At 43.4% G+C, this 26,093-nt stretch overlaps 2 long non-coding RNA genes across 4 annotated transcripts in view; one reads left to right on the forward strand and one right to left on the reverse strand.

Moving 5' to 3' along the window:
* Positions 1–26,093, reverse strand: part of LOC138991157 (uncharacterized) — a 42,085-nt gene that overhangs the window by 3,829 nt on the left and 12,163 nt on the right. Inside the window, exon 3 of the long non-coding RNA XR_011467123.1 lies at positions 15,152–15,260. This is a non-coding gene — a long non-coding RNA (uncharacterized lncRNA). The remainder of the gene's footprint in view (positions 1–15,151; positions 15,261–26,093) is intronic.
* Positions 6,363–26,093, forward strand: part of LOC138991156 (uncharacterized) — a 42,039-nt gene continuing 22,308 nt past the window's right edge. For 2 of the 3 annotated variants that reach the window (XR_011467122.1, XR_011467120.1), the window contains exons 1-3: positions 6,363–6,444; positions 14,671–14,770; positions 15,881–16,783. This is a non-coding gene — a long non-coding RNA (uncharacterized lncRNA). Of the gene's footprint in view, positions 6,445–14,670; positions 14,771–15,880; positions 16,784–19,815; positions 19,982–26,093 lie in introns of those variants that run through there. The other variant, XR_011467121.1, reaches the window with a different exon arrangement.

Consider the following 26,093-nt stretch of genomic DNA (forward strand, 5'->3'; position numbering starts at 1 on the left):
CCCCTGGAGAAGGGCATGGCAACACACTCCAGTATTCTTGCCTGGAGAATTCCATGGACAAAGGAGCCTGGCAGGCCCCAGTCCATGGGGTCACAAAGAGTCAGACACAACTGAGCGACTAACACACACACACACCAAGAGCACGTATACCAAGGGGGACCTTCCCAGTCTAGACCCCCGCCCCTATAGTGAGCCCCTGCTGACTCACGCCTCCACAGGAGGCCTTCCAACAGTAGCAGGTAGTTTTGGTTCAGTCTCCTGTGGAGCCACTGCTCCTTTCCTCTGAGTCTTGGTGCATGCAGGGTTTTGTAGTGCCCTCCAAGACTGGAGTTTCTGTTTCCCCCAGTCCTGTGGAAGTTTTGTAATCAAATCTCACTGGGCTTCAAGGTCAGATTCCTTGGGAATTCCCAGTCCCTTTGTCCCAGGCTGTGAAGCCTGCTGTGGGGTTCAGAACCTTCACAACAGTGGGAGAACTCCTTTGGAACTGTGCTCTCCAGTTTGTGGGTCACCCACCTGGCGGGTATGGGATTTGATTTTATTGTGATTGTGCCCCTTCTACCACCTTGCTGAGGCTCCTTCTTTGTCTTTGGACATGGGTTTTTTTGTTTTTTGGGGTTTTTTTGGTAGGTTCCAGCATCCTCCTGTTGATGGGTGTTCAACAGCTAGATGTGATTTTGGTGCTCTCACAGGAGAAGATGAGCACATGTCCTTCTGCTCTGCCATCTTGAACCAGAAGCCCAACGCAATCTTAAGAAATAAAAATAGAGCTGGAGGAATCAGTCTCCCTGACTTCAGATTATACAGCAAAGCTACAGTAATCAAAAGAGTGTGGTACCGGCACAAAAACAGAAATACAGATGAATGGAACAGGATTTTTAAAAGTCCAGAGATAAACCCATGAACCTATGCTCAACTAATCTATGACAAAGGAGGCACAAATATACAATATAATCTTTTCAATAAGTGGTTCTAGGAAAACTAGATAGCTACTTGTAAAAGAAAGAAATTAGAACACTCTCTACACTGTACACAAAAATAAACTCAAAATGCATTAAAGACCTAAATATAAAACTGGATACTTTAAAACTCTTAGAGCATAACATAAGCCAAACACTTTCAGACATATACCACAGCGATATCTTTTTTGGATCCACCTCCTAGAGTAATGAAAATAAAAGCAAAAATAAACAAATGGGGTCTAATTAAACTTAAAAGCTTTTGCAAAGCAAAGGAAACCATCAACAAAATGATAAACAGCCCACAGAATGGGAGAAGATATTTGCAAATGAAGTGACCGATAAGAGATTAATCCCCCAAATATAAAAACAGCTCATGCAGCTCAATATCAAAACAACAAACAACTCAAAATACAGGCACAAGAGACTTTCCAGGGTGGTCCAGTGGCTAAGAATCCATCTGCCAATGCAGGGAACACTGGTTCAGTCCTTGATCTGGGAAGATTCTACATGCTGTGGGCAACTAAGCCTGTGTGCCACTGCTTAAAAGCATGCACACTCTAGAGCCTGAGGTCTGAAACAAGAGAAGCCACTGCAACGAGAGGCACACATATCACAACTAGAGAGCACTCCCACCTGCTGCGACTAGAAACATGCAGCAATGAAGACCAGTGTAGCCAAAAATAAAAATTTTAAATGGGCAGAAGATCTAAATAGAATTTTCCCAAAGAAGACACACAGATGGCCAAAAAGCACATTAAACGGTGCTCGACATCACTAATTCTTAAAGAAATGCAAGTCAAAACCACATTGAGATATCACCTCACACTGGTCAGAATACCCATCAAACACTCCACAGGCAATAAATGCTGCAGAGAATGAGGAGAAAAAAGAACCTGCCTACACTGTTGGAGGGAACATAAATTGGTACAACCATTATGGAGAACAATATGGAGGTTCCATAAAAAAACTAAATATAGAACTCCCACATGATTTAGCAATCCCACTCTTGGGCATATACTGGAGAAAACAATTTAAAAAGACACATGCACTTGCACTCCAGTGTTCACTGGAGCACTATTTACAACAGCCAAGACATGGCAGCAGCCTAACCGTTCATCGAAAGAGGAATGGGTGAAGTTGTGGAACATCTACACAATAGAATATTGTTGTTGCTGTTGTTCAGCCACCCAGTCGTGTCCAACTCTTTGAGACCCCATGAACTGCAGCACACCGGTCCTCCCTGTCCTTTACCACCTCCCGAAGTTTGCCCAAGTTCATGTCCATTGCATTGGTGAAGCCATCCAGCCGTCTCATCCTCTGATGCCCTCTTCTTCTTCTGCCCTTAATCTTTCCCAACATCAGGAACTTTACCAATGAATCAGCTGTTCTCATCAGATGACAAAAACAATGGAGATTCAGCTTCGTCATCCATTTGGTAATGGAATATTACTCAGCCATAAAAAAGAACAAAATAATTACATTTGCAGCAATATGAATGTACCTAAAAATGGGCATACTGAGTGAAGTAAGTCAGAGGAAGAAAAGCATCATATTATTTGTGGAATCCAAAAAAAAGAAAAGTACAAAAAATTACACATGCCATATGAAAATCTGTTAAACTTTACATCCCACGTTTTCTTTTTTAGGATTCATTTTTCTTCTTGTTGAAGTAGTTCTTTCAGTGGGAGTCTGTGATTACTAAGGTTTCTAAGATATTTCATGCCTTTACTCTGGAATAATAGTCTCATTGGGCATAGAATTTTATATTTAACATTGTTTTATTTCACTATTTTGATGATTTTATTCCATTGTTTTTTGGCATCTGCTGTTAAATATGAGAAAGTCTGGTATCAATCTGATTCTTATTTCTTGCTGTTTTACCTCTTTGGTAGCTTTTAATATTTCCTTTTCTAGTTCTCAAGTTTGGCTTTTAAATCTATTTTCTCCCTCATTTTCTGTGTTTAGAGAAGAAAGAGGAGGTTTCAGCAATTGTTTCCCCTGCTCTCTTGACCCAGAACTTGGCTCTTGCACTATTAAATGGAGTGAATCAATTTTGATGACACATACTCATCATTTTGAATTGTCTATTTTTATATGATGTTGCAGAAGCCTGATTAATATTAATAAATGGTGTCTTTTTAGTTCTTGTGTCTTCTTTTAGTGATTTCACCCTTCTCTTCTTTCCAGCTAACAGCTGCCACTTCACTCTAATGTCCATATAACTGGCCATAGCAATCTTCTACATGTTGCTTGGCCTCTTCACTTCTCCCAGTCAGTTCAGAATGATTTCTTCTACCTTATTGTATAGAACAATTGTGTTCTCTCTAGCCCCTGCCTCCAAACTCAGCTTGTGACTTCACTTTGAAAACTTACAGTATTATTCACATGCTCTAGTACACGATGGGATATCTCTTTTGACTTTTCTTTTTTCTAGCAGTTCAACAAACAGAAAGAAATGGTATAGAAATTTCTTCCCTTGTTGATGTAAATCATGCCACTGTATTAGTGGGATTTGTGTCTGAGTCCTAATAATAAAGGCCCAAATTAGAGGGCTTAATCAAATAAATGCTTTTCTACTCCCACATAAATAAGCCTCATAGTAGGAAGTTTGAAGCTAAAATTGTAGTTCTCCAGTCATCAGGGATCCAAGCACTTTCTGTTTTTTCTGTTTGGCTTTCCTTAACAGAAAACTTTCAAACTCCCTTCATTGTCTCTTTGTGGTCTCAAGATGGTTGCTAGGTCTCCAGCCATCTCAACTGTATTCCAGCCAGGTCAAAGAAGGAAGTGAGGGGCTTCCCTGGTGGCACAGTGCAGGAGACATAGGCTTGATTTCTGGTCCAGGAGGATCTGTGTGCCACAGCTACTGAACCTGTGCTCTCGAGTCTACATGCCACAACTACGGAAGCCCTTGCACCCAGGGTGCTCCACAGCAGAGAAGCCACTGCTATGAGAAGTCTGCATACTACTAGAAAGTGGTCCCTGACCACTGCAACTAGAAAAAGCCTGCAGCAGTGAAGACCCAGCACAGCCAAAAATAAATAAATACATAATTACTTTAAAATTAAAAAGACGTGTACGATTCAAAAAAAAAAAAAAAAGGAAAGTGGGAAAGGGCAAAAAGTTATGCCCCTTTAGGTGAAGTTCCCATATACCTCACTGTTGCGATGAAAAAAAATCAAGGAATGAGTTTTTCTTTTCTTTCCTGAGAGCAAAGAAGATAGAGAACAGTAAACAGGACTGGTCACTCCTAGTTTATATTTTAACTGTTCCTAATCTGAAGTCTGTAACTAAGTTTGCTTTTCTGACATTTTGCACCTATTATCCTTTGACTATGCAAATTACATCCTGTATCTGGTGCTCACCTTTATAGCAAACCGCCCCTTGTAGTAGTTCTTCTCTTTTTGAAACAGAAAAAATGCCACACAAAAGACAGTGGACCCAACTACTGGGCTACCAGACTGCCAGGCCCAATTGCTGGATGCCAGCCTATGACTGTTTTTGAAACAAAGCAAAGAAAGAATAAGATCCTCTTACCTTTGTTCCTCATCTCTTACCCCTGACTGCAAGCCCTCTTCTTATATAATCCCCCAGATTCCTCATGGAGAGGGGGGCATAGTTTTGAGGCATGAACCTATTATGGTTTCCCCCTCTGCTGGATGAGGATTGAAACCACCTTTCTATTTCCCCCGAACTCTGTATTTTTTTTTTTTTTTTTAATTTGTCTTCAGTGGCAGAGAAAGCTAAGATTTCGGCGGTAGCATCACCTATTCCATTTATGTTTCATTGATCATCCCTAGCTACAAGGGAAATATTTTAGTCTCAAATAAATTGAAAATATTGCCTGGTACACAATCACCTTTGATGGCTCTACAGTGTACCTTAGCTTACAATGGTGGAACAAACTCAACTCTTTCTCTTAAGGCAGGGAAAATTATTTTTGCATCTCTTTATGCTTAAGAGTATTAAGACTTTGGAGTTAATTTTGGCTGGAAAAGAGGAATGGGGAGAAAGGCAGGGCAAAATCAGAACAGAAAGGAGCAGGGTTGAATTGAGAGGAATGAAATCAGGAGGGCAAGTTTGTCCTGAGGGCCCGTAGCGAGTTAATTTTGGCTGGAAAAGAGGAATGGGGAGAAAGGCAGGGCAAAATCAGAACAGAAAGGAGCAGGGTTGAATTGAGAGGAATGAAATCAGGAGGGCAAGTTCGTCCTGAGGGCCCGTAGCAGCTTCCCCTAACCCCAGACTGCACCCTCCCGTTCCTTTTCCCCTTCCTCCTCCTCTTCCTCCTCCTCCCGTCTCCTCCCAGCCAAGCCTGGCTTCCATTCAAAGTTTCCGGAAATCCCCTACCCAATCTCCAGCTTTTGAAACAATGACCCTCTGGAGACTATTCCCATTGTCCTTGGAACTAGAACACTGAGAGAGTAGAGGCTCCTCTCTGGCTTCAGGCTAAGTCCCTACTCTTAGCCTCCCCTCAAAGTAAAAACTTCCTCAACTCTCCACTGTCCTCTTCTGTACAGAGGCCGGAAGTTGGGGGAGGTAGACAAAAAGCACTTTCTATCAAGGGCTTCTGAGGCTTAAAGTCAATGCCAGCCCCTTAAGGGGCCTGTCCTCTCTTAGCTGGAACTAAGAAGGAGTCTGTCTGCAGGGCAGGGTGTCCACTGGACACCTGAGCATACTGGGGGGTGGCAGGCAAACCCAAGGCCTTAGTCCTATATTTTCTAAGTCTCTTGTGATGACTTAATGTCCCCTGTCATTGAAATGACAGAACCACAGGCCATTCTAAAGGAATTGGCAGTTTTATGTTACTGCCAGCCTCTCTTCCAGCCTCTCTTCTCCTGACCCTAGAAGACCCCTGTCCCCTGCCTTACCCAGTTCTGCCAAAAGAGCCCTTAGATAGGGGGAGGGGTGCGGGCGGGGCTTTTCTTGCACCATCCTGGCGCCTGACAGGATCGGATTACTGGAGGCAGTCTGGATTTGAATGTGCAAATAAACAGAAGTCGCTTTGATCCAGGAGGCTGAAAGGGAGGGGGAAGAAAAATGAGTGCCCTGGTCAGAGACGTGCTTGCTGGGCACTTGAGAGAGGCTTTGGGGGAGGCGGAGTGTGAGCATGTCCTATCCCTTTGACTGGACCCTAAACCTACTTTTTTAAAAAAAGAGAAAGAGATCCAGAAAGAGACGGACCCACTTTAGGCATTTCAGACTTCCCCCTGGAACCAAATACCCCATTGGCCTTCCTCGCTGTTACCAGGAGGGGAATGGGTAGTTTGCACCTCACCCCCCCTCCAGGCTCTCCTGCCTTTGGGACATTTTGGGTGCCACTTAGGAGAGCGAGAACTATGGAGTGTGTGTGGCTCAGGGTGGGGCCACAGGTTGGGAGTGGGTAGGGCCTATTGTCTCCCTGGGCACCAGTCCACAGCCACAGGCAGGCTTAGAGAAGGAGAGACAAAGGAGAAAATGGAAGAGCACAAAGGCAGCAAGGAATGAAAGGGTAAGTAAAGGCAAACAAGAGTGAGCCGGGGGAGACAAAGCTGGGAACAATATTCCCCAGGCAATAGGCTTGGGAACAATAGGGACACTGACAGCGCCACAAAGACACCAGTGTCTCCAAGTAGACGTTATCTCAGGCAGTGGTTGGCAGCCCCGCTCTGGCTGCAGCTATTTTCAGGGCCGCTTTTGTGCCATGCTGAACAATATTCCTTGCATGGCTGCTGATAGAAAGATGAGAAGGTTTCTGTTTGATTCTCCTCTTCCTTCCCTCCCCCTTCCCCCTCTTCCAACCCCCACCAGCTCAGGCATTCTGAGCTCAATCAACTGGCCTGGTAAGGGAGTGTGTGTGAGTGTGTGTGTGTGCATGTGTGAGGACCAAGGGGCCTGGGGGAGGCCCTCTATCAGGCTCTCCAGTCGCCCTCCGCCTTAGCAGGGCCACCGCGGAGGGTAGAGAGTGGGGATTAGGGCTGGGCAAGCAGGGACTGGAGAACTGGATTGTGGCGGGAGGACTGTTCAGGGAAGTGGTTTCTGCCCAACAATCATGAGTCTAGCCTGAGCTATTCACTGTGAAAAGGCCTACGCAGCAAGCATTTTGCTTGTTGCGGCCAGCTATTCATTTCATAGCTAACGCCATAGGGGAATCACCTGGTCCTTCCGCCACCTTCCTCTGGGCCAGCGAGGTTCCCCACTCCATCCCTCGTAACATCGCTCTCCCATTTTTGTTTATAGTTTTACCGGTTTTTTGACTTCCTCTCAGCTCCTCCCTCCCTAACCTTTGCCACTCTGAGTTGCACCTAAGGGATCAAGGTCCTTAGCTTGAAAGACTGCTTGATAATACTGGCGCTTCTGAAGGCCCCATGACCATTCCCATCTGAGCACACGATCCCTATCCACAGTGTTAGCCATTTCCTGCTGAGTATCTCCTGCATTCCTTCTTGGGGGGACTCAGAGACGTCCTTTCTCAAAGCTACCTTGTGCATAAGGCTGTGTACCCCTAGTTTTCTCGGGGATGCAGCCCAATACATTTGACATTGTGTGACTGGAAAGAACACTACACTCTCTCATTGAACTGATTTTCTTCTTGTTCTTATTCATCTGTTTGGGTTAGTTTTCTAGGTGGTTAAAGTACCACATTTCAGATTCCTGGCTTCCCCCGCACAAATGAGGCCAAACTTCTTGGGAAGGCAAGGCATTGCTACAAAAGCTTCCAAAAGAATGCCTTCCTGAGAGTCCAGACACTCAGAGGTGGGCGGGCCAAGAAATTCGAGCCATCACTTAATTTGTAGCTATTTGTTCAGATTTCTCAATGTAAGTTAGCACTTTGAAGGCAGGTATTTTTACATCTCTATTGGCTACTTCATACTATCATGGCACCGAATAAATTCATCGAGAATTGCTGAATTGCACCAAATTTTGAGAATCAGAAGGGACTTTAAAACTCATCTAGTACCTTACTCTTCAAAATGTGACCCCTAGACCAGCAGGATTAGCATCACCTGGGAGTGTATTAGAAATGAAGAATCTCAAACTGTACCTCAGAACTGCTGAATCAGAATCTGCTTTTTGATGAGCTACCCAAGTACTTCATATACTCCTTGAGAAGCACTGATCTAGCAGAGCTTCTCCTGCCTTGCCTCCTCGCAATTGCTGCCCATTTCATGGCAGTACTGCCATTCAGAGCCTGCAGTCACTGAAACTGCGAGCTGTACCACACCATCCAGTAGAGAAGGGCTTAGTATCTGTGGTAACAACCTAATCTGCTTGGAATCAAGTCTTAAGAAATGGGACCTTTTACCTAGCATATACCCCATCAAAGGCTGTTTGTGTGTGTGTGTTTAAGATATTCACTTATTATTTATTTTTGGCTGCATCAGGTCTTACTTGCAGCACAAGGGAACTTTGTTGCAGCATGCAGGCCCTCTGGTTGTGGTGCAAGGGCTCCAGATGCATGGGCTCAGTAGCTGCAACCACTGGACCACGAGGGAAGTCCCTCGGTGAAAGCTTATTAAGGGAAAGGCTTTAAAATTCTATTATGACCTCCTTGGATGATCTCTGTGGTAGGGATTTTCTGGACCAACTTGACTGGGACATGGGTACCCAGACATTTGGTAAAACATTATTCTGATTGTGTCTGTGAGGGTGTTTCTGGATGAGGTAAACATTTGAATTGATAGACTAAGTAAAGCAGATTGTCCTGCCTAATGTGAACGGGCCTCATCCAATCAGTTGAAGACCTGAATAGAACAAAATGCTAAAGAGGAAACTCCTCAGGCCTGTCAGCCTTCAGCTGGGACGTTGGTCTTCTCCTGTCTTTGAACTTGAACTGAAACATCAGCTCTTCTTCGGTCTCAAGCCTGCCAACTTTTCAACTGAAAGTTACGTCATCAATTCTCTGGGTTCTCAGGCCTTTGGACTTGAATTAGAACTTAAAGGTGATTCTGGTGAGATTTCAGATGGAAATAAGGAACATATTGTTGGAAATTAGAGGAAAGGTTATCCTTGTTACGAAGTGGCAAAAAGCATGGCCACACTTCAGAGAAGGCGATGGCACCCACTCCAGTGCTCTTGCCTGGAAAATCCATGGATGGAGGAGCTTGGGAGGCTGCAGTCCATGGGGTCACTGAAGGTCGGACACGACTGAGTGACTTCACTTTCACTTTTTACTTTCATGCATTGGAGAAGGAAATAGCAACCCACTCCAGTGTTCTTGCCTGGAGAATCCCAGGGACAGGGAAGCCTGGTGGGCTGCCGTCTATGGGGTGGCACAGAGTCGGACATGACTGAAGCGACTTAGCAGTAGCAGCAGAATTTATGAACTATAAAGTTGGATATTTAACTGAGGAGATTTTCAAGCAAAGTATTGAAGGAGTGGCTTGATTCCTCCTAACTCATAGTAAAATGTGAAAGGAGAGAGATGAACTGAAGAACCCCAGTATCAGAGCTGTGGAGGTGGGACCACTGCTCGACCTCTTAGGCAAAAAAGGAACCAGAACGTCAAGATTTGGAAAATTATCCTATTCATGTTGTACAAAGAGAGAAAGAGAAACTTTGTTGCCAAGAGAATCCTAAGGGTACATGAACAACCATTTGATAAACTAATCATGGATGTAATTCCTGGACTTACTCAGTTCATCTCAGCAGAAGCCAGGAATATAGATGTGATTGTACCTGATTAAACCTGACTTCCTTGGTGGCTCAGATGGTAAAGAGTCCAGCTGCAATGCAGGAGACCCGGGTTCAATCCCTGGGTCGGGAAGATCCCCTGGAGAAGGAAATGGCAACCCACTCCAGTGTTCTTGCCTGGAGAATTCCATGAACAGAGGAGACTGACGGGCTGCAGTCCAAAAAGTCATGAAGAGTTGGACATGACTGAGCGAGTTTCACTTATTTTCACTTATACCTGGAAAGACACTGTCAATGTGAACTAAAGGAGACAGAGAAAATGAAATAAAATGAAGGAAGGCTATCGGACTTTTTAGGTTTTAAGAAGAGGACCATAGGGCTGTTAGGCTGTAAATGTCTCCTAGTCTTCAAAAAAAGGGAAGAATAACTGCTCAGGTAATTCAAAGGTCTTTAGGGCTGCCTCCTTGGTTTCAAAGGGTGAGGCCATCGTCTTGGTTTCAACAGAACAGACAGCCTCCAGGGTGGAGCTGCCCAGAGCCTTGGGGGCAGGAGCCCCAGTACCAGAGCTGTGAAGGTACTGCTGCCGTGGGTCCTGAAGGCAGGACAGCCACCCCAGTGGGTCTAGCAGACAGGGCACCGAGCAAAAGTGGATCATTGCAAACCTTAAGAGCCAATGAACTTTACCTTGCTTGGGACCCACCAACCATTTCTTCCTTTGGATTCCTCCCATTTGGAATGGGAATGTCTCTCCTATGCCTGCCCACCATTGTAGTTTGGAAGCGCATAAATTGTCTGGTTTGGTGGCATTAACCGTAAAGAACCCGCCTGCCAATGCAGGAGACATAAGAGATGCAGGTTTGATCTGTGGGTCAGGAAGTTCCCCTGGAGAAAGGAACGGCAATGCATTCCAGTATTCTTCCCTGGGGAATCCCCATGGACAGAGGCGCCTGGTGGGCTACAGTCCACAGGGTCACACAGAGTCAGATAGGACTGAAGCTACATAGCACGCACGCACCAGGATCACAGCTGAAGAATTTTGCCTTAGGATGATTTTACCCCTCAGGCATCATGCATACCTGCTTTGGATGACATTTATCTGAGACTTTAAACTTCAGAGTTGATACTGGAATAAGCTGACTTTGGGGGCTGTTGGGATGGAGTTCGGAGAAGGCAATGGCACCCCACTCCAGTGCTCTTGCCTGGAAAATCCTATGGAGGGAGGAGCCTGGTAGGCTGCAGTCCATGGGGTCGCTAAGAGTCGGACACAACTGAGCGACTTCATTTTCACTTTTCGTTTTCATGCATTGGAGAAGGAAATGGCAACCCACTCTAGTTAATGTATTTTGCAGGCAATAAGACATGAATCTGGGGGGCTAAGAGTGGAATGCTATGAGTCAAATTGTGCCCCTCTAAATTCATATGTTGAAGCCCTACCTCCCAGTGTGACTGCATTTGGAGTAATAAAGTAATTAAGGTTAAATGAAGTCATAAGGGTGGGACCCTGATAAGTTTGTGTAACAGGAGACACCAGAGAGCTTATTCTCTCTCCCCACCCTGTGAGGACACAGGGAGAAGGCAGCCAGGAAGAGAGTCTTTATCAGAAACCGACCCTGCTGGACCTTGATCTGGGACTTCTCAGTCTTCAGAACTGTGAGAAAATACATTTGTCTAAGCCACCCGTTCATTAGTATTTCGTGATGGCAGCTTGAGCTGGTTAATGCAGTCCCTACTGGCGGGAGAAAGGAGAGGTCTCGAGGCCTGCACAGGGCGGAACGAAGGACGCAGCAGAGGACACGCTGAGTCTCTTCACTCCTCCAGGGCGACATGGCAACATCTCCTCCTCTCCTCTGCTGTCTTCAGTGCAAACAAAACCACGGCAAAGTGAGCCACTTGGGGCTGCTGCCTGTCCTATAGCTCAAAGCAGTTCCTACACTGGGATGAGCATTCAAAACCCTTATGATTATCTCAATTCAAAACTCTGTTCTTAGATTGAAAAATTTTGTTGCTGTTGTTCAGGCAACGCCCTATCTTCTCAATCTGTGGAAAGTTACAAAGGAATAAAGGTTAAATTTTTACAATTATAATTTTTTTTCTCTCATAGGCTGGGGAAAAAAACACCTTTGTTGGTGTCTGCTTATAAACAGCTTTATTCATGTGGTTGTTTTAATCCTAGTATATAATTTCATCACCTTCTATAAAGATCATCCTGACTCCTATGTAGTCAAGCAATCTAAACGAATTTATAAACAATTGCTGAGCGTTTATTTGACAGTCTTCCTCCACCAAACCAGTCAATTCCCTCCAATGAAATGAGTAACAGTGTAATTTCTGATCTATGGGCAGTCAAGTTTTGGGAAGAGGGGAAAGTAGCTGGGGTTGGCAATCTACTGGCCAGCCAAACTGGAAAATCAGCTTTTCAGCAGTTTCCTCTTGACTTCTCGCAGCCCATTTATCTCAGATATACTCTACTCACTCCCCAGATGAGGGTAGGGCAGAGAAGAGAACAAATATTAAGGTTTGGGATAAACGATCATTGAGCATATTTATAATTAGTTCTGAATTCTCAGCAACAGAGGACCGGAATAGAGGCATGATCGTTATTTTCAACACTTGGCAAAGGGCAGCCACTGCAACAGCAGCTGTGTCCTAGCGCCCCTAATCCACACACACGGCCATCAGGAGGACTGAGGTGAGCCTCGGGGGTTCTCTCCTTCCTCCTGCCTGTTCACATGTCTTTTGACACTATCTGATCATCCCAGACTGACTACCTCCGGTATACACGAGTTTGGGCACAGAGGGTGACATCACCTCCCAGAGTCTGAGAATCCTGTGTGATCAAGGCAGCTGGCACGAGGTGATGGCTCACAGTCCCCAGAGAAGTTCAGTGAAGTGGAAATTAAGGTACTGCAGTGGTGACCGAGGGTGGGGAGCCGGGAGCCTACTCATAGAGCTATGAGGGTAGCAGCATGCACTGCCCCCAAATATGCCACTTTGGCATAAGAATGATTTTGAGCTGAAGGCAACTGAGGAGAAGCAGACACAAAAAAGCTCTCTTCCTTCCTCTCCCTACTTGCCCAGAAGCAGGACATAAATTCGTAAAGGTGTCCCCATTCCCTGTTCAAGAAGAACAGAGGTAAATCACAACTCTGGACCGTTATTAGCCCAGAAATGTCACCAGAGGGAATCTGCATCACAGACTTTACTGAAACAACTCTATCCCCCATTAGTTCACCCATATATTAATATTCACCTTCCTCCAACTGCTGCCTTAGAAGCTCAAAGTCCTTTTCCTTTGTCTTGTCACTTCTCCAAAAATTTACTTTGAAGATACTATATAAGCCCAAGTTCTAACCACCAATTTGAGTTCCTCATCATTGAGGGCTCTTCTGTATATGTACCATTCACACCTTAATAAAGTTGATTAATAAACTTGCGTTTGTTTTCTCTTGTTAATCTGTCCTTTATCAATCTAATTTACAGGGCCCCAGGCAGTGAACCTAAAATGGAGAGGAAACCAGTTTTTCCTCTCCTGTATCAGGGGAATGCCAGGGCCTCTGGGGCCCTTAGAGACACGATGGGAGGCTTGTTGTTGCTGCTGTGGTTCTTGTTCAGTCCCTAAGTCAGGAATGACTCTTTGCAGAGTCCCCTGTCCTTCACTATCTCCTGGTGAAAGTGAAAGTGTCACTCAGTGTTACCCAGCTCTGTGCAACCGCATGGACCTCAGAGGCCCACCAGGCTCCTCTGTCATGGGATTCTCCAGGCAAGAACACTGGAGTGGGGTGCCATTTCCTTCTCCGGGAGTTTGCTCAAATTCTTGTCCATTGAATGGGTAATGCTATCCAACCATCTCATCCTCTGCCTCTCCTCCTTCTGCCCTCAGTCTTTCCCAGCATCAGGGTCTTTTTCAGTGAGTCAGGTCTTTGCATCAGGTGATTAAAATATTGGGGTTTGAGCTTCAGCATCGGCCCTTCCAATGAATATTCAGGTTTGATTTCCTTTAGGATTAACTGGTTTGATCTCCTTGCAGTCCAAGGAACTCTAGAGAGTCTTCTCCAGAACCACAGTTCAAAGTATCAGTTCTTCAGCGCTCAGCCTTCTTTATGGTCCAACTCTCACATCCATACATGACTACTGGAAAAACCATAGCTTTGACTCTATGGACCTTTGTAAGCAAAGTGATGTGTCTGCTTTTTAATATGTTGTCTAGATTTGTCATAGCTATTCTTCCAAGCATCTTTTAATTTCATGGCAGCAGTTACTGTGATTTGGGAGCCCAAGAAAATAAAATCTGCCACTGTTCCCATTGTTTCCCCATCTATTTGCCATGAAGTAATGGGACCAGATGCCATGATCTTCATTTTTTGAATGTTGAGTTTCAAGCCAGCTTTTCCACTCTCCTCTTTCACTTTCATCAAGAGGCTCTTTAGTTTCTCTTCACTTTCTACTAAGAGTTACATCATCTGTGTATCTGAGGTTGTTGATGTTTCTCCTGGCAATCTTGATTCCAGCTTGTAATTTATCCAGCCTGGCATTTCACATGATGTATTCTGCATATAAGTTAAATAAACAGTGTGACAATATACAGCCTTGTCATACTCCTTTCCCAATTTTGAATTAGTCTGTTGTTCCATGTCTGGTTCTAACTGTTGCTTCTTGACCTGCATACAGGTTTCACAGGAGGCAGGTTAGGTGATCTGGTACTCCCATCTCTTTAAGAATTTTCCACAGTTTGTTGTGATCCACCAAAGTCTTTCGTGTGGTCAGTGAAGCAGAAGTAGATAGTTTTCTGGAATTCCCTTGCTTTTGCTGGGATCCAACAAATGTTGGCAATTTGATCTCTTGTTCCTCTGCCTTTCTTAAACCTAGGTTGTATATCTGGAAGTTCTTGGTTCACATACTGTTGAAACCTAGCTTGAAGGCTTTTGAGCATTATCTTGCTAGCATGTGAAAGAACTACAATCGTACAATAGTCTGAACATTCTTTGGCATTGCCCTTCCTTGGGATTGGAATGAAAACTGACCTTTTCCAGTCCTGTGGCCACTGCTGAGTTTTCCAAATTTGCTGACATATTGAGTGCAGCACTTTAACAGCATTATCTTTTAGGATTTGCAACAGTTCAGCTGGAATTCCATCACTTCCACTAGCTTTGTTCATAGTAATGCTTCCTAAGGATGACTTCACACTCCAGGATGTCTGGCTCTAGGTGAGTGACCACACCATCACAGTTATCTGGGTCATTAAGTATAGTTCATTTTTGTATAAAAGGTCGTTTTTGTATAGTCCCTCTATGTATTCTTGCCACCTCTTCTTAAGCTCTTTTTATTGTTGTTGTTGATGGGAGGGTGAATCTCCAAAAATAAATAATCTTTTGAGTTGTAGAAAATGAAGAAGGGATTTTAGCTTCTGCTGGTGGATATGTTAAGGCACATGTAAAATAACTGTAACTTGAGCTCTTATTTTTGAGTTAATAATGCAGGGTTTTGTTTGTTGTTTGTTTTGTCATAAACCCTAATTAGACCCATAAAGCGAGTTCCAGCATTATGTACTAGCTACAACACCCGTGGCCCCCATGAGCTCCACATACCTGAAATACATCTGGAAGCAAGTGGGTTGTCAGTCAGTCTCCCCTTCAAAGACTCATTTGAAGTTGGCACACAGGAGGTTCACAGAGACTGCCATCTGAATGATGCCTCCTGGAATGAGCAATGATGTGGCCTGACCCATTTTTACTTCACAAATTGATGCCCCATCAGTAAAGCCCCAAAGTCATCCCATTCCCTTTCCCAAACCATAGCCTTTGGTGCCGAGATTGCTCTATCACCCAGATAGATAGAGTTTTTGTGGCTTTCCCTGTTATCTTTGGAGAGAGGTGTAATGTCAGCCCACCCTTGACTTTTCAGGAACTATTCATTTAGGCTGTGATGGTGAACTATGCTATGCTACGCTAAGTCACTTCAGTCGTGTCCGACTCTGTGCGACCCCATAGACGGCAGCCCACCAGGCTCCCCCGTCCCTGGGACTCTCCAGGCAAGAACACTGGAGTGGGCTGCCATCTCCTTCTCCAATGCATGAAAGTGAAAAGTGAAAGTGAAGTCGCTCAGTTGTGTCCGACTCTTAGCGACCCCATGGACTGGAGCCTACCAGGCTCCTCTGTCCATGGGATTTTCCAAGCAAGAGTACTGGAGTGGGGTGCCATTGCCTTCTCCGGATGGTGAACTAGTTCTAATACTAAGAACTACTTTCCTTCCAGGCAAGGAATTTTAAATTCTGAATCAAAATTATCCTTCTTTTCTTCCAACTTCTTTCATTCTAGGGTCAAATCCTGATTAAACCAGCCAGACTGCGGTCAATGAACACAGCCCCTTTCGGGGCCCATCACCTCCTCAGCACTGCATTCATCTTGACTCTGAGGTTTTGGTTTCTGGTCCTCGTTCCTGGTCTGAGTTTCCCCCTGACTGACCCTGCTGTTAACATTAGGGGTTAAGCTGAGATGAAAGGCCTCATCTAATCCCACCTCAGGATCAAAATTAAAGCTGCAAATGATTTTCAATAGCTATCAAATGTAAGGCACAGTCCTAGGATGAGTACTGGAAGTACAATGAGTTGGGGCTTCTCCAGCCTTTAAGTAGTTTATAGCTAGTCAGAGAGAGAGACCTAATCACAAGTGGATTGAACTGATATGAGGTTTCAAGAAGATGATAAAATAAGAGTGAGAGGGAAGCGGAAGAATGCTCAAAAAAGATAAAGTCTATGTAGGTAATAAGATGGGCAATGAAAAATAAACCTTGAAGTAAAGATGGAATTGGCCAGGCAAAAAGGAGAAAGCAGACCATTATGGCCTTAGGACATTATATAAACAAAGATACAGTCAGTTTTGCTCTAAGGCTCATTTTGAAAACATGCATTTGTTCTGACCTGGTTCGTATATTAAAGGGAAATTTGAGCACAATGCAAATCTTGGACTTGCTTACGCTTGATCTTATCCTGAGAAACACTAGGCGAATGGACAAAAATGCTCTTAACTGCACTAAGCAAGGTAGGAACACACAGAATGTATACAAGCACACCCCTCAACTTTCTACCACCTGGCTAGGCTCCCAAACTGTGTTATATCTTTCTTCCCAATTTTGGATAACCCCCTTCCACCCCTGACAACTCATAAACTGCTCCCCTTCTGACACCCACTTCCATGTGCAAAATTCAAGTCTGTTTCAAGGTATGTGCCTTATTTATTGTAATATTCACGCATTTCTTAACCATTTAGTAGCATAAATTGTGCTGCCCGTTTTTTAGGTTCTTGTGCTTTTTGTTGCTGTGGCTGACAAAGTTAAAGTGCATTTAAGTTTTGTGACCTCTAACCCCACTTTCCCCATGTGGTTTTTATTGTATGGCGTTTGCACAATGAGGTGATTTTTAGGAGCACATACATTGTGTTATAGCAGAAGTGACCCCACAGGCTTTGGAATAAAAGGGATTCTTGGAGAACTGTGAGAAAGATTAGAATTATAAGTAAATTTATGTAGGAGAATTTTCACACGGAAGGCTGGAATCAGATTCATTCATTTACTTATGCACTTACTTAACAAATACTGGTTGAGTGCAAGCTATCTGTCAGACTGTTCTAAGTGCCAGGGACATGACAGTGAGCAAAACAGACAAAAATACCTGCCCTTCAGAAGTTTACATCCTAGTTAGGGAGGAAGACCAAAACAAGACAAACAAATAGCATAATTAATGCTAAGAAGAAAACACAAAGCAAAAAGTCAACGTGATGTCAGGGGATGAGTTTGGATACAGCGTGTCTGGATTATTTATTGCTGTATGACAAACTACTCCAAAACTTAACAGCTGAAATCCTAAACATTTACCATTTCACACACGTCTAAGGTTGGGAAGTCAAGAATGACTTAACAGGAATGGTTCTGGCTCAGGATCTCTGATGAACTTGCAAATAAGATATTGACTATGAGCTTCCATGCTCAACTCACATGGCTGTTGCAAGAGGCCTTGGTTCCTTGCCTCTCCAGAGGACTGCTCGTGACATAGTGGCTTGCTCTCTCAAATGCAGAGAGAATGATTCAAGGAGGAGATCACATGCTCAAGAAGCTGCAGGCCTGGATCACCTAATCTCAAGCGGCTCATCAGTACTTCTGCCATCACACAAACCAACCCTGGTATAGTGTGGGAGGGGACACGAGGGTATGAATATCAGGATGCGGAAATCACTGGGGCCATGCTGGAGGCTGGCCACCACAGTGACCAAGGAAGGTCATCTAACATGATGACCTTTGGATTACTTTATTTATTTTTATGTTGGCTCCACTGGGTCTTCATTGCAGAGCAATGAACTCTTTAGCTGTGGCATGCAGGCTTATTTGCCCCACAGCGTGAGGGATCTTAGTTCCCCAACCAGGAATCAAAACCCATTCCCTGCATCAGAAGTGTGGAGTCTTAACCACTGGACCACAGGGAAGTCGCTGGATTCCTTTTGAGGGAAGTGGAGGAGATGTCCATTAAGATGTCCGTGGGGGATGTCTGTCTCCTACGGAGATGGAACAGATGAACAAATATACATGCCTAGTTTGTTTGAAGGACAGCCATGTGCAGTGAGCTAGGGCAGAGTGAATGAGAGGGAGAGAAAGAGAAGACGTCAAAGAGAGGATGGGGAGAGGAATGCTTTCATCTTTACTCTCAGTGAGATACACGTTTTAAGTCAAGAAGTGACATAATCTGACTTAGGAATTAACAAATCAAGTCTGGTTGCAGTGTTAAGAATAGACCAACAAAAAGCAAAGACAGGAACAGGAAGACAAGTTAGGAGCTTGAGAAATAATGACAGTCTAATTCTGGAAACATGCTGAAGGTAGAACAGACAGAATTTGTTGATGGTTTGGCTATGAAGAAAAGTCAAAGATGACACCGCTTTTTTGTCAAAAAATGGAGTTGCCATTTATCTGCTTGGCAAGGTTAAGGAAGGAAGAGTGTTAAGGTAAACAGCAAGTGTTCACCTTTGAACACACTAAGTTTGACATGCCTGTTAGGCTTTCGAGTGGAGACACAGAGTACACAACCGGATCATCAAGACCGGAGCTCTGGAAAGAGGTTCAGGTTAGGGGTGCAAGTTGGGGAACCGTCAGGTGTAGAGAGAGTTTAAAACCCTGAGGTTGGATAAAATCCCCTAAGCAGTGAGTGCAGCCAAAAAGCTGTCAGACCCAAGGATTAAACTTGGGGCATTGGAACCTTTAGCATGGAAGGTGGGGATTGTGTGGACCAGCAACGAGGATTCCAAAACGGTGGCCAGAGAGGTAGGAATCAAGTCAGGTGAGTGTAGTGATACAGAAGTCACATGAAGAGGTTTTTTAGAGAAGACTTAGAGAGACCCCCTTTGTCAAATGCTGCTGAAAGGATGAGACATGACCACTGGATGTAGCATGTAGAGGGCATTAGCTACCAGAGCAGTTCTGATGGACTGGTGGAGGCAAAATCCTTTTTGAAGTGGGTTGAAAATAGAATAAAAGAAGAGAAATTAGAGACGGAATATTCTTTCGAATAATTTTGTGTGAAAAGAAGAAGGGAATTAGGGTCATAACTGATGGGGGAAATGGAGTCAAGAGAGGCTCTTTTAAAGATGGGAGATATAACAGCATGTTCGTGGGCTGAGAAAATGATAGGGAAACACTAATCAAACCAGGGATTCAAAGGGGAGAATTACAGAGGCAAAATCTTGAGTGGGTAAGAGAGAGTCGATAGAAACTGGCATATGTTTGCAGGGGTTGTCCTCGTCAAGAAGGATAGATAGTGAATATAGAACAGCAGAGGAAGAGGTGGAGCAGGTCCACAGGGATAGGCACAGAGTGGGAAGAGAGTTGGCTTCAAATGAACCTGAGGTTTGGCTGAGCACAATGAATAAGAGACGTCATGCCTCTCCTTCGAAAGGTTCCACAGCTGTGAGGGCCACATGTGCTGCTTTCCCAGAATCCTCCTAAATGTATGCCTGGTGTTTCAAGGCAGCTAGTAATAGTGGCCCCTTTCCCTTTCAACACTACTGATTTGGGTAATAAATGAAATGATCATTCTACCTAGAGCCACGTGGAGTCACTGAAGTTTCCTGAACAGAGTGTTCATCACTGACATTTTAAAAACACTAAATAGATTGTAAATTCCTTGAAATCAATGTCACATTTCATACGTCTTGTCCCATTTCTAGCATATCTTTTATATGTGGTCTTCTCATCTCTGTTAACCCAGCAAAGACACAATTGATTCAGAGCTAGAAGAGCCATTGAGGATAATGCCAACATTAGCCAAACTCTCCTAAATCTCAAAACAAAGGAAGAGGATCGAGTCAACTTATTTACACACCAAGAGGACTGTTCATAATCCTGCTGAAGAAGATTATGAGGGCAAAGTCTTGAGTAGGTAAGAGTAGAAGGGAGGCCATTGAGGACTTAGAACCATGCAGGGAACAGGCTGGCTAAAGGAAGGATTTCAAATTCAAATGTTCTGCTTATCTGTTGCTATGTGACAAATCATCCTAAAACTTAAAGAGTTAAAACCACAGCAATTGCTCTATTATCTCTCATGATCTCTGTTGGGTCAGGAATTTGAGTAAAGTTTGGCTGGGCAATGGTGGCTTAGGATAAAGTCTTAGCCAATTGCAGTCAACTGGTTAGAGCTGATACACTGGAGATCTGAACAGTTTGGAACTGGCAAGGCATCTCACTCTCTTCATGGAGTCACAGGGCCTTTCCATGTGGCCTCCTTACTTGGGTTGATTTTAGGTTGCTCCCAGCTCGGTGGTTGTAAATCAGACTATTTACATGGTGGGTGAAAACTTCTAGAATGAATATGCTGGTGATTTTGCCTTGGAAGTCAGAGTGTTATTTCTGTCACAAGTCTGCCTACTGCAGATGAAGAAGGCATAGAAACTACTCTTCAATGAGAGAAGTATCAAAGTCACTTTCTAAGCTGATCATATGAGATAAACCATATTGTTTGAACATTTGGGAAAAGTATAATTGTGATATCAAGTTTGGGTATGTATACCTTACTTCCTTTCAAAGAGTCTTATTGGAAGACTCAAGATCCCATTCTTTTAATTTGTAACTTTAACCACTTTGTTAATCACACCAGATAACCACGATGGTGTGATCACTCACCTAGAGCCAAACATCCTGGAATGGGAAGTCAAGTGGGCCTTAAGAAGCACCACTATGAACAAAGCTAATGGAACCGATGGAATTCCAGTTGAGCTATTTCAAATTCTAAAAGATGATGCTGTTAAAGTGCTGCACTCAATATGCCAGCAAATTTGGAAAACTCAGCAGTGGCCACAGGACTGGAAAGGTCAGTTTTCACTTCAATCCCAAAGAAAGGCAATGCCAAAGAATGCTCAAACTACCACACTCATCTCACACGCTAGTAAAGTAATGCTCAAAATTCTCCAAGTCAGGCTTCAACAGTACATGAATCATGAACTTCCAGATATTCAAGCTGGATTTAGAAAAGGCAGAGGAACCAGAGATCAAATTGTCAACATCCATTGGATCATTGAAAAAGCAAAAGAGTTCCAGAAATACATCTCCTTCTGCTTTATTGACAAAAAGCCTTTGTCTGTGTGGATCACAACAAACTGTGGAAAGTACTTAAAGCAATGGGAATACCAATCCACCTGACCTGCCTCCTGAGAAATCTGTATGCATGTCAACAAGCAACAATTAGAACTGGACATGGAACAACAAACCAGTTCCAAATTGGGAAAGGAGTGTGTCAAGGCTGTATATTGTCACCCCGCTTATTTAACTTATATGCAGAGTACATCGTGTGAAACGCTGGGCTAGATGAAGCCCAAGATGAAATCAAGATTGCCAGGAGAAAATATCAATAACCTCCAATATGCAGATGACACCACCCTTAAGGCAGAAAGCGAAGAACTAAAGAGCCTCTTAATGAAAGTGAAAGAGGAGAGTGAAGAGCTGGCTTAAAACTCAACATTCAAAAAACAAAGATCATGGCATCCGGTCCCATCACTTCATGGCAAATAGATGGAGAAACAATGGAAACAGTGATAGACTTTATTTTGGGGGCTCCAAAATTACTGAGATGGTGACTCTAACCATGGAATTAAAAGACGCTTGCTCCTTAGAAAGTCACTCAGTAGTGACTTTCTGAGTTCCCAACCCAGAGATCAAACCCAGATCTCCTGCATTGCAGGTGGCTTCTTAAACAGCTGAACCACCAGGGTTGGGAAGATCCCATGGAGAACGAAATGACTACCCACTCCAGTACTCTGGCCTGGAGAATTCCATGGACTAATCCACGGGGTTGCAATGAGTCGGACATGACTGAACAACCTTCACTTTGCTCCTTAGAAGAAAAACTATGACAAACCTAGACAGCATGTTAAAAAGCAGACACATCACTTTGCTGACAAAGGACCATAGAGTCAAAGCTATGGTTTTTCTAGTAGTCATGTACAGATGTGAGACTTGGACCATAAATAAGGCTGAGCACTGAAGAACTGATGCTTTCAAACTCGAACTGTGGTACTAGAGAAGACTGTTTAGAGTCCCTTGAACAGCAAGTAGATCAAACTAGTCAGTCCTGAAGGAAGTCAGCCCTGAATATAAATTGGAAGGACTGATGCTGAAGCTCCAATTCTTTGGCCACCTGAAGCAAAGAGCCCACTCATTGGGAAAGACCCTGGTGCTGGAAAAGACTGAGGGCAGGAGGAGAAGGGGAAACAGAGGATGAGATGGTTGGATGGCATCACTCCAGGATACAGTGAAGGACAGGGAAGTCTGGCATGCTGCAGTCCATGGGGTCGAAAAGAGTCAGACACGACTAAGCAACAACAGCAATTGTCTAGGCTGCTTCCCCTAATGAAACTTCTCACCTAGCTCCCCCTCTTGATATGTGGTAATGTGTGTAAATGGTTTGCGTAATACCAGAACAGAGGGTGGAGGTTGTAAGCTGTACCTCCTTAGAGAGAAACTTGACAGCATAATATGAACAAACTGCTCCATTAAGCAGTTAAAAAAATTATCATTATGACATCACACAATATATTAGTTTTTATTGATATGAATCAAATGACCACACATTTAGTGGCTTAAAACAACACTCAGTTGTCATCTCATAGTTTCTGTGGGTGAGAAGTCTGGCATGTTTTAGCTGCGTCCTCTGCTCACAGTGTCACAGACTTAAATCAAAATGTCATCTAGCCTGTCCTTATCTGGTGGCTCAACTATGGGAAGGTCCAGTCTCAAGCTCCCTCAGGTTGTTGGCAAAGTTTATTTCCTTGCAGTTGTATAACTGAGATATCCACATTTTGGCTAGCAGTTGGCTGGGCACTGCATTTAGCAACTAGAGATTACACACAAGTCCTTTGCAATTTGGACCATAGGCTGTTTAAACATGGCAGCCTACCTCTTCCAGGCCAGCAGCAGAATCTCTTTCATACTTCACATTTCTGAGTTTTAAGATGGGCCCTGTCCCTTTTAAGAGCTTACATGATTAGGTCATGCCCATCCCATCTGGGATAATCTCCCTTCTGATTAATTCAAAGACTAGAACCTTAACTGTATCTGCAGAATCCCTTCATCTTTGTAATATGACATAATCTAATCTTGAAAATGAAATCCATCCTCCTCCAAAGTCCCATACACTCACGGCTGGGGATTATACAGGACCTAATTCTGGGGGCTGGGAACCTTAGGGACCATCTTAGAATTCTACCTGATCATGGGGAAACTTCTGGCTGGTGGGCATCCTATATCAATCAGGGTATATATTCAGGATGAATATATAGGATATATTCATCCTATATATTCATTGTTCTGAATGTGCCTGAATATATATATATTCATCCTATATATTCATCAGGAAGGGAATGTTGGGCCCATTGAAGGAAGCTAGAAGGATAAACTAGAGAGGGATAATACTTCAGCCTCCTTAGTTTATGGAGTGGGTCATATATAACACAGCTCATTTTAGAACTGTGTTTGTAACTCCCATTTGGCAGTCTAGTGGTTAAGACTCCATGCTCCCTAGGCAGTATGCACGAGTTTAAACCTTAGCTGGGGAGCTAAGATCCCTCAGGCTGCATGGTGCAGCAAAAGCAAAATAACAAATAAAAATATTTTTAAATAGAGTAATTAATGAAGAGATAAAATAAAGAAAAAGATATAAACAAATGAAAAAAATTATATCTTTTAAAAAAAGAAAAAAGTACCAGCTTTCCTGATCACTCAGTTGGTAAAGAATCCACCTGCAATGCAGGAGACCCTGATTGGATTCCTGGGTTGGGAAGATCTGCTGGAGAAGGGATAGGCTACCCACTCCAGTATTCTGGCCTGGAGAATTCCATGGACTGCATAGTCCACGGGGTTGCAAAGAGTCGGACGTGACTGAGTGACTTTTACTTTCACTTTTCAAATGAAAATTGCAATAAAAGATAAGGTAAAGAGAGGATAACCATAAAGGTAATAGAGACAAAGAGAAACAAAAACTGTAATTGAGAATAAAAAGTTTAAGAAAAGACAAGGCACATTCAGAACAATTAAACTGTGGCAAATCAGTTCAAGTTAAAGACTGAAAGATTAAAAGGACTAAATAACTTTTAAAAGAAAAAATGATGAAAATAAACAAAATGTAAAAAGGAAAGAAGGACCCCATAGTAAATGTGTCTAAACACGAAGTATTCACAACTTAGTTAGCAATCTCAAGCTTACTAAGTCAACCAGAATTCTTTAAGCTAAAGCAACCGTAAAATTCAGCATACCTATATGAATATCCTTCTCAACTAGGTACCCATCTGAACTCCAGAACACAGAAAATTGAGTAATGATTTTTCTCAATTCTCCTAGTACACAACTAGTACAATTTAAATGCAAAGGAGAGAAGTTAATTCATTACACACAGTGGGTGCCTCGAGCACTGGGGCTTAATTCTTTCACCAAACTGGCTCATCTGTGTCCAAAAGTACGCAACTGAGAAAAGATCAGTCTATTAGGCATAGAGTCCTGTGATGGTTTGAGGAACAAGTTTTACTTGAGAACTAGAAGCTGAAGTCAGATTCCTGGGACATCTTCTCCTCAAGAGCTGTTCAGTCACGTGATGACTGACTAAGTGATCATTTTGGATCACTTACTGAAAATAATAAAGCCATCAACAGATGTCTTGACTTCACCCAGAAGAATTCAGAGAAGTAACAGAGAACATTTATTTGATTTTACTCTATAAGCTTCCTGTCCAAAGCTTAAAAGTCCTTGGTACCATTTAAAAAAAAATAAGGCTCTTTGAAATTCACATTGTGATGGACCAAAACCAGCTTATAAGTGGGACTGATGCTAGGTCAGCTTCCAGATGCTCCTTTCTTTTCTTTCTTTCCAGCAATACATCAGTGAAAAAAACAAATGACTGTTAGTTTCACATAGTTGAACTCATTCTGTTGTTGTGCGGTCACTAAGTCCCATCTGACTGTGATCCCATGAACTGCAGCCCACCAGGCTTCCCTGTCCTTCACTATCTCTTGGAGTTTGACCAAACTCATATCCATTGACTCAGTGATGCCATCCAACCATCTCATGGTCTGTTGCCACCTTCTCCTGCCCTCAATCTTTACCAGCATCAGAGTCTTTTCCAATGAGTCAGTTCTTTGCATCAGGTGGTCAGAGTATTAGAGTTTTAGCTTCAGCATCAGTCCTTCCAATTTATATTCAGGGCTGATATCCTTTAGGATTCACTAGTCTGATCTACTTGCTGTCCAAGGGACTCTCAAGAGTCTTCTCCAGCACCACAGCTTGAAAGCATCAATTCTTTGGCACTCAGACTTCTTTATGGTCCAACTCTCACATCCATACATGACTACTGGAAAAACCATAACTTTGACTCTATAGTCCTTTGTCAGCAAAGTGATATGTCTGCTTTTTAGACACTGTCTAGGTTTATCACAGCTTTTCTTCCAAGGAGCAAGAGTCTTTTAATGTCATGGCTGCAGTCACCATCTGCAGAGATTTTGGACCCCAAGAAAATAAAGTCTGTCACTGTTTCCATTTTCCCCCATCTTTTTGCCATGAAATGATGGGACCAGATCTTTGTTTTTCGAATGATGAGTTTTAAGCCAGCTTTTTCATTCTCTTCTTTCACTCTCAACAAGAGGCTCTTTAGTTCCTCTTCGCTTTCTGCCATTAGAGTGGTATCATCTGCATATCTGAGGTTGTTGGTATTTCTCCCAGCAATCTTGATTCCAGCTTGTGATTCATCCAGCCCAGCCTTTTGCATGATATATTCTGCGTATAAGTTAAATAACCAGGGTGAACTCATTCTGGCCAAGGTAAAACTGAGCAGAACTCTGTGAGGCTGTCCCAGGTATAAATCCTTTCTGCATCTCTTGTTTTGCATTTGTAGGAAAAAGGCTTCATTCAGCCTCCTTGACTCTCCCTGAGTTCCAAAGGGCAGATTCAAACAGTTGCTAATCAGGAAAGGGAGGGATTATAAAAACAAAAGGGAAGCAATCAAGAAAC

Source organism: Bos mutus, chromosome 16 (assembly GCF_027580195.1).
Source record: "Bos mutus isolate GX-2022 chromosome 16, NWIPB_WYAK_1.1, whole genome shotgun sequence".
Taxonomy (NCBI): Eukaryota; Metazoa; Chordata; class Mammalia; order Artiodactyla; family Bovidae; genus Bos; species Bos mutus.